Here is an 8675-nt window from a genome sequence, read left to right as displayed (position 1 = left end):
ATGGAGGAACGCTCCCCCACCGGCCCCGGTAACCCGCCGCGTCTCGGAGGGGGCAGCCTGGCGGCATAGCTTCGGCCAGCCCCCAGCATCCCACCACCCGCCCCACAGCGGGGGTCCGGCACCCCCGGCGGGGGTCTAACCTCGCCGTCCCTATAGCGGGGCTCCGGCCCCCGCCGTCCCTATAGCAGGGGGTACCCCCCCGCCACGCCAAGGTGGGGGTCCCGTCCCCACGTCCTAGAACGGAGGTGCAGCCTCTGCCATCCCCACGCGGGATCCCGGACCGAGGGTCCTTACCCCCCGCCCCAATGCCAACGGTCCGCACACCCCTGGCGCCGCCACGGCTCGCACCGCCCGGGGTGGGCGTGGGAGGCCCGCCGCGAACCCCCGGATCCGCCCGGGGGATGGGGGTGCCGGGGGGGGCGGGGGGCCGTGACGTTCCACCCGTGGAGCGGGACGGGGGGGGACACCAGAGATGCCACCGGCCGGGCCGGGCACGGACCGGCGGTGCCGCCGCACGGGCTGCGGAGCGCGCGGCGGAGCCCACGCGCGCGGCGCGCGGGGCGGGTGGCGGGGGGGGGGGGGGGGATGCGCGGCAGAGCCGCGGGGCTGAGCCGCGGGAGGCGCGGGGGGCCGGGCGCGAGGCGGCGGGGGGGCACGGCCCCGCTCGCAACTTTCCGCCGCGCCGAGGGACCCCGGCGGCCGCGCCGGCGGTGGTATCGTATGCAAATACGCACGCTGACGTCAGAGATCATGTGGGTTTTGGCGTAGATCCCCACCGATCGAGGGCTCTTTTTTTTTTTCCCTTTTTTTTTTCTCCTTTTTTTTTCCTCTACCCCCCCTCCTTTTTTTTTTTTTTTTTCCCGCGGCGGGGACGGGGCGGCGCGCGTGTGCGTGCGTGCGCGCGTGGCGGGGCGCGCGTGTCTCCCCGCGGGCCGGCGCGGCGCGGCGGGGGCGGGGGCGGGGGGCGCGGGGTCCCGCGGCCGCGGGCTGCCGCGGCGGAGCCCCGGTGCCGCTCCGCCCGGGACAGTCGGTGCCGCCGCCTTGGGCGCAGGTAGGAAACTTCCCAGGCGGGCTCCCCCCCCCCCCCCTCCCAACCCCAACCCCCCCCCGGACCCCGGCGGCGCGGCGCCCCCCTCCCCGGCCGCCCCCTCCCTGCACACGGGCACTCGCCGCCGCTCCCGCCCCGGCCGCTTCGCACCCAACTTTTCCTCCCGCAAAAACTGTCCGGTTCCCGGGACCCGGGAGGGGGGGGCGGGGGAGACCGCCGCGGGGTGGGAGCCGGGGGGGGGGGGGGAAGTGTTTGGGGTGGGCTTTTTAATTATTTTTAGCTATATTTTTAATTTTTTCGCCATGCAGCCTCCTTCCCCCGCGCCCTCCTCCCCGCTCCCCGCGCCGCCTCCCGATCGCAAGTTTGGGTGAAGGGGGGAAGGCAGGAGAAGGGGGGGGGGGGGGGGGAGGAAAAAACATGTCTACGTTTGTCTATGTCGACATCAGCAACACAAAATATGGCGTCCGCTTTCGACAGGGCGTTACGTAGAGGCGAGCAGGGCGATTTTGTCAGTGCGGTCTCTAAAAAGGAGCCGCTGGCTGGCAGGGCGGGGGGCAGCCGCCCCGGGGGGGCTGCAGGCGCGGGGGGGTCCGGGCGCCGCCGCCACGCGTGTCTCCGCGCCCGCGGCCGCACTTGGCAGCGCTTTCTGCTGGTTTAATTTTTGATTAATTGTTTTTTTCCCTGCCCCCCCCCCCCTCCGCCGCTGTGAGCCTCCCCGTGACGGCGGGGCCGTGGCGCGGGGGTCGCTGCCGGTGGCCGCGGAGCGCGGCGGGGCGGGGCGGAGCGGAGCGGCCGGCACCGAGCCCGGAGCGCGGCGGGGCAGAGCCGGGCGCCCGCTCCATCCCTCCCGCAGCCTCGGCGAAAGTCTCTGCCTGCCTCTGGCATTTGTGTTTTCCCCGGGATGGGGAGATTTGGGGAAGCTCGGCCTTTGGCATGTTGCATCCACTTTTTTTTTTTCTTTTCCCTTTTTTTTTTTAGGAGAGGTGACTTTCCCTTTTGTTTTAGCTGATTTCCAAAGCCATCACACAACCGTCTCCTTCTCCCCCCCCCCCCCCCTTCTCTCTCTCCCTCTGGGATGAGGGAGACAGCAAATGACAGAATTTTCTCCCCTCTTTGCTAGGAGTAAAACTTGGAAGTGGAGTTGGAATGTGCCTGCCTGACTTTGGGGTATCCCTTTGCCCAGCTCTTTCCCGAGCCCTTTTGTTCCCTTTTTCCTGGGATTCCCTCCTGTGGGAGACAGCTTGGTGGGAGGGCATGGCCCCGATGCCCTCCCGCTTTGGGCTGCCCAGGCACCTCTCTGATGGAGGCTCTCCATCCTCTCAGAGCAGGTGCTCCCATTAAATCCTGGGAGCTTGCAAGGACCCTGCCCTGCAGGGCAACTCGGCAAAAAGTTTTAGGCTGGAAGGTGGAGAGCAGAAAGGGGGGAAAGCATCCAAAGGAGAAGGAATTGGAGGGAAGAGGAGGGATCTTGCTGGGTGGGAAGGTGACTGGGTGGTCAGGATTGCTGGGTGTCAGCACCTCCTCCCAGCTGGGTGCTGGGTGGGCCGTGGGGAGCAGCAGGTGAGGGTGCTGGAGCCTGCGGTGCCTGGTGAGGCTGCAACTCTGGCAGCACAGGGGCTCCCTCGAGGGGGTCACAGCCGAAGGCTGTCTGCTAGGCAAAACTGGTCTTTCCTATTGGATTTTTTTGTCCCACGGGTGTCAAGGTCCCAGTTCAGGAAGGGATCGTAGCACATCCTTTAGTGGAGCAATGTTAGTCATCCCAAAAATAAACTTTCCAAATTGAGGCTGAGAACTAAAATGTCAAATGTCTCAACGTAATTCTTTTACAGCAAATGAGGGTAAATGGTTGCCGCTCTCTGATTTGTCATCCAGCTCACCTAAAATAATCCACATGTAGTTGGTCAATAAGTTGTCTTTTAAAAAAAAAACACCTCCAGATTAAACTTTGCATGGAGCTCGTCCCTTCTAGCCAGGGCTGGGATATTTGTGCAGGCACAGGTGTGACTAGCAGGGGTCTCATGGCTCTAGCAGAAACCTTTTGCATGTGGCCTTACTGGGAAATGCCATGTGAAGTAACACTGCTGTGTGTAGCTGTGGTTTTATTAGACCGGTAGAAGAGTAATTTTGTTGTTCAAGAGGTATCTGTGACCGGAGTGCTTTGCCAGTGTAATATATTCCTGTCCCGGTAAAGCCTTTTTAATGTAGATGTGGCTTCAGTCTGTTGTATGAACTCAACAGCTCTTTGAAACACAGAATTGCAAATTGATCTCCAGGTCAGGGAAAGCAAGGTACTGGCCAGCAGTTGGGGAGAATATAAATGCCCATGCATTTATATCCTTCTTAGCCCATGCATTTTTAAAGTTGTTGGCCAGTCCTTACTTTACTTCAGCAGCTGTGTGCATGTTTATCCCCTTCCAGCCTTCTGCAGAAATGAATGACCAAGAGCTGTCCTGTGTTCGTCCTCTCTTCTGATACCTGTGATGAACTCAGTGCTGGAAAGCGCTTAGAGATGTGTACAGCTCAGTTATCAGCCTGGACCCTGTGTGATTACTCACCTTTATAAAATGACATTTTTCTGCCTGCTCCCCCCCCAGAAGTTCTCCAGTTTCATCCCACTGGACATCTCTGCTGTCAGTGTTTGAAAGGAGCACGCTCCTTCCAACTGCTTTCTCTCCAAGTACCACTTTTTTTCCCCTTTTTACCCTGGTTACAGGGTACAACAATTTCTAGACAGTGTCTGTAAAATCAATAATCCATTGTATGAGGCAGCCCAAGTTGGCAGCATCATGTTTTGGTTCTTTTTGTTAGGGAGGCAAATTTTATTGTGTTTTTATTAAAAGTCAAAAAAAGAAAGCTAGCATTAAATATAGCAAAGTTACTTGCTGCTTTTTACATTTTCAAACCAGTTTCAAACTGCTGCAGGCTGGAACGAGAACACAGCAGGTTTTGCTCATCCTCGTACAAGGTGAAGATTTTAATGCCAGGCATGACATCACTGTATTTGCATGTGTGACATCTTTGGGTTTTACTCCTTTTAGCTTTGCTCTAACTCGGATGATCCTCAGCAATATTATTCGGAGTGTCTTCTGGTTGGGATGTTTTGACTCACGTATAGATTGTTTTCCTGTGCGTCCACTTAAGGAATGAAAACATCCACTGAAAATAAACCAAAATAGTATTTTGATTACAATTTGTTTAGAAATGGACAGTGGCACAACTGACTTCCTTGGGATTTTAGCATGGCTGTCAGGCTGCAGTTAAAGCTGCATTTGCTTTTTGTGTGGAGAGAGTGTAATTGTAGTTTTGGCTTTCATGTGTGAGGATAATTCAGCAAGTGTGTTCTTTCCTTAAAAGTTACTTGCAAACTGAGGTTGTAACATGCACAGCTGGATGTCGGTATCTATTCATATTGAAAGTAAGTAATAAACAAAAGGAGGCATTGAAATAATCTATAAAGGCATCAATTTAAAGCCATTAAAGTAATTGCTGGTCTTCTGTCAAGGTGTGTTTACATGTGTCACGTCAGCTGGAACTAATATTTGTGGTGTTAGTTTATTTTATCAACCCTTCAAGAACAGATGGGTCTGAAGTTTACTGCCATGGTATGGATCAGTCCTGGGGTAGCGATAAGTTTGGGTTTTTTCTGAAGAAGCCAGAAGAGCTGTTGATTTCCAGAACATTACAAATACTTTTCATACAGGGTAGTAGTTGAGAGTTTGGTTTGCAACGGTGTAGCAAAATGGGAATGAAATGAATTGGCCCTTGGAAGATGAAGGAAAGAGAGCTCAATTCCAGCCTTGCCATCCGGAGGCAGTTCAGACATTACCAACACCACCCCCCCCCCCCCCAAAAAAAAACCCCAAAAAACCCTGCCATGCTTTTGCAAATCAGGAGGGTGGGTTGTTTGATTGTTTTGTTTTAAGAAAGATGAACTTGGGGTTGTTTCAAGAAACTCTGTGGGACTGGATATAAGACAATGCGCTTGGCAAGCCTTTCACAGAACCATGGGGCCCAAAACCAGTTTCGGAAGTGAAACCTGAATTTTCCATAAGCTGAGTTCATGTAAGATGACCAGTATTGTGAGTCGGCTGGTGAAACCGGGAGATCCAGTCAAACTGAGGGAGATGTGTGAAATGATTTTGTGTATTTAGCACTGAACAAGCCTCAAATGGCTGTTTTTTGTTAGCGAGCAGAGGGAGGACGGCGCAGGCAAGCAGAGGAGGTTTTGGCATCGGTAACTGAGAGGGGACTTAAAGTCCCCTTGGTGTGGGGGTATTCTGGTAGCCGAGGACATGGGTTATGGTGCAGTATCCCCTTGAATTCGCGGATGAGATGGCATGTGCCCGAGCTGCCTGCAGCAGGCAATGCCCTGAGCGGGGCTGGCAGTGGGAAGGCTCATGTCGGCGCTTGGCAGAGGGGAGCACTTGCCATCTGGAGGGCTGACGGGGAAGGGAGGAAGGGTTGGGAAGCGAATGGGGAAGAAGGTGATCTGTAACGCCTGTGTGGTTAGAAATCGCACATCGGGAGTGGAGCGGGGGGGATTTCAGTGAGTTTTGACAACCTTTTCTGAATTGGCCTGGTGTGCAGGGTACATGCTGGGTGGTGAAAGCAGGGCGCGTGCAAGGAATGCAGTGTCACTCTGGCAACGAGCCTCCCCAGATACATCTACAGTTTATATCTTCTCCAGCTTGTGGCCCTCGAGCAGACTTGCCAGCCGAGACCTTATCTAGCGAAGCGAAGCTCGTTCACCACTTTCTTGCCTCTCAAATTAACTTTTGCAGACGTTTTGGGAGGAATTTGCAGATGCCCAGCCGGGCTGCCCCATAGACTGCAGATTAAGCAGGGTTGTGGTCCAGGCTCACCCCTGGGCTCAGTTGCCATCTACACCATTCACAAGCTCCAAAGTGATATAGGTCATCTCCATCTCGTGCTGCCCCTCATCTCACAGCCGGGGGAGACCTTCTGGCTGCCCACCTCCTGGGGCTCTGGCTCCAAGGGCAACCCCAGCATCCATAAGATCATAGAACTATAGGAGGGTTTGGGTTGAAAGATCATCTCATCCAACATCCCCTGTGATGGGCAGGAAATGGCTCAAATCCCCATCCAGCCTGACCATGAACACTACTAATGGTGGAGCATCCACAGCTTTGCTGGGCAACTTGTTCCAGTGGGTCACCACCCTCACTGTAAAAAATTTCTTCCTTAATGTCCAATCTTAACTACCCTCTTTAAAACTTTTGCCTCTTGTCCTATCACTACAGTAAATCACTACTTCTTACAGGGAAAAAGTAAGCATGTATGTATTTCAGACTACATAATATCTCATTACACAGGGTACCCAACACCTAGGAGTGCATGAGCGCTTTGGTGGGGTCAGCATCCTACGACCATGCCAAGAAATTGCTCCTTGGGTGAATTTTCTGGTTGTGACTTTATCCTCCCAACCCCGTGCGATGAGTTTGGTAAGTGGCATCAGCAAGAAATGCCCCTTTGCTGGTGTAACAGCCTTTCTGCTGGCAGGTTTTGCTAGTGCAGCTACCTCAGTGACGTGTCCTGCCCTGGCTGATTGAACCGCATGGTAAGTGTTAGCGGTACACACTGACATGAGATGTTCCCATGCAGAGATGTCTGTGTCATGTGCTTGTTCAGCTCTTGATGCCTGCACATCAACACCCCTCTCTGGGAAACCCTTTTTACTGCTTGAGTTAAGCCCCAGTTAAGCCCAGTCCTCCCTGCAGGAGCGGGTGTTGGAAGCTCTGGGGGACAGGAGCAGACGCATCCTGGCTGAGACACAAGTGGCTCTGTGCACGTCCTGGGGTTTTCTCCAGACAAGTGTTACCTGACCACAGCATAGTTCAGTTCGCTTGGGAGACTCCTCCACTTCCTGAAATTCAACCTCTCCTGGAAAAATGTGGCAAAGCTGAAAACAAAGTTACTTCCCTTGTGTTACTCCATTCGCTTTCCCCTTATCTGTGGGCTTGCATGGAAACAGTTTTGGTCAGAAGCAACTCTCTGTGGCACTCCCTCCTTTCTTAAGTGATATATATATAGATATAGATATATAGATATATATATGTAAAAGTATTATTTTTTAGCTTGCAGCATATTGATGGTGTGATTTACGGTGTGGTCCCAGTTGGCACCAACGGAGGGGATAATTAACTTCATGCGAGCCGTCAGAGAGGTGGGGTGGGAATTTCTCACAGTAGTTTCCATACCCCACCATGGCCCTGAAGTCTTAGTTTTCCTTGCCTCTCATTTTTCCCCATTCTTCCCGTCCTGACCTTATTTCCCCTCTTAAATGCTAAATATTTTTTTAAATCTGCAACCTCAAATTACCTGTTGATTTTGGCTTCTCTTTTGTCATTGTCTGTTGTTCCCACAATTTTCTAGTAAGTGTTAAAACTGCATATTTCACTCGCTGGAGCTTAAAAAAAGAAAAAAAGCACAAACAAGTGGAAAGGGATTTTCTTGTTTGTTTTGAGTCAAGAACCATAACTAAGGAAGCTTCAAGTTCAGGGTTATTTAACCTGTTGTCCGGTCTGATGAGTGGAGGAAGAAGTCCTGTGAGCAAAGCTGTATAGGGAAGAATGCATCTCCTTTCTTTTGAAGCAGAATCTTGTGGTTTGTGCGTTTTTTTTAAATAGCACCCAAAAAAAGCAGGTTCTGGGCTGCTGCTAAAGGCACCCTCAGAAGGGTTTAATAAAATGGCAGTGTTTTTCAAGAACTCTGTGCCCCTTCCCTTGCCTCCGATGTATGTGTTTCTTTTTCTCACCCTGCAAGCTTTGGATGTTTTTTTTTAATATCTCTCAACCTAATTTCATGCTTATTAGTTTCAGTTACTTTACGTTACACTTAGATAGCAGGAGTGGGAAAATACTTGTTCTTTTTAAAAATCTTATTTGCTGGAAGAAAATTCCAGAGTAAACAGTTGGAGGTAGTAAGTTTTGTTGGATTTCAAAGAGTGCTGGGACAGAGGCCCTGGGAAGCGATGTGGGGAGGTTTTGTGTCCTCTCCTGCAGGGAGAAGCCAGTACGAAGCAGACAGCGCCGGCATCTCCGAGCTTTGCTGCCGGGCTGGCGGAGTGCTGCTGATTCACTCTCACACGAAATAAAGGAAAGTCCTGATGGTTCTGGCCTGAAGTGTTTTTGAGGAGATGCCTTCCCCACCCGTCTTCCTGCCTCCCACCTCTAAAGCAAATATGTTTTGTTGTGGTTTTTTGGTTTTTTGTCAGCATCCTCTTCAGCACGAACTGTCAGGCACCGCAGGGAGTTTTTCCTTGTCTTTTGTCTCTCCAGAAACTGATTTATTTAAATGATATGCTAGGAGCACACTGCTGTTACAGGCTTTGGTGCTTGTCATCTGCTGAGCTTAGGTACAGTTTCTGTGAAAATTGGGGAAGATTGGGTTATGCCAGAGGATCATGGTCCCCCCAGAGCTGAGGTTTTTCTGCATTTTTCCAAAGATTCCCCTTCCTGGTCTTCTGAGAAGAGTGGTGTTTGGTTGGACCTCTTTATTTCCAAGTGACTGAAAGGCAAGGAAGTTGCTTGACTGCTCAGCTCCCTCCTGGGGAGAGCGCTTGGTGTTTTCCACCAACCTGGTGGTTGTTCGCACTGCTATCGCTGCT

General features: G+C 52.6%; 1 protein-coding gene across 6 annotated transcripts in view; it reads left to right on the top strand.

Moving 5' to 3' along the window:
- Positions 1 to 897: 897 nt before the first annotated feature.
- Positions 898 to 8675, top strand: part of ZHX2 (zinc fingers and homeoboxes 2) — a 76676-nt gene continuing 68898 nt past the window's right edge. For 2 of the 6 annotated variants that reach the window (XM_055798401.1, XM_055798397.1), the window contains exon 1: positions 903 to 1051. The gene's annotated coding sequence lies outside the window, so the exon portion shown is untranslated. The other 4 variants (XM_055798398.1, XM_055798399.1, XR_008746247.1 and 1 more) reach the window with 4 other exon arrangements.

Source organism: Falco peregrinus, chromosome 3 (assembly GCF_023634155.1).
Source record: "Falco peregrinus isolate bFalPer1 chromosome 3, bFalPer1.pri, whole genome shotgun sequence".
Lineage (NCBI taxonomy): Eukaryota > Metazoa > Chordata > Aves > Falconiformes > Falconidae > Falco > Falco peregrinus.
Note: the sequence above shows the minus strand (reverse complement) of the source record. Positions and strands in the feature narration are given on the sequence as shown.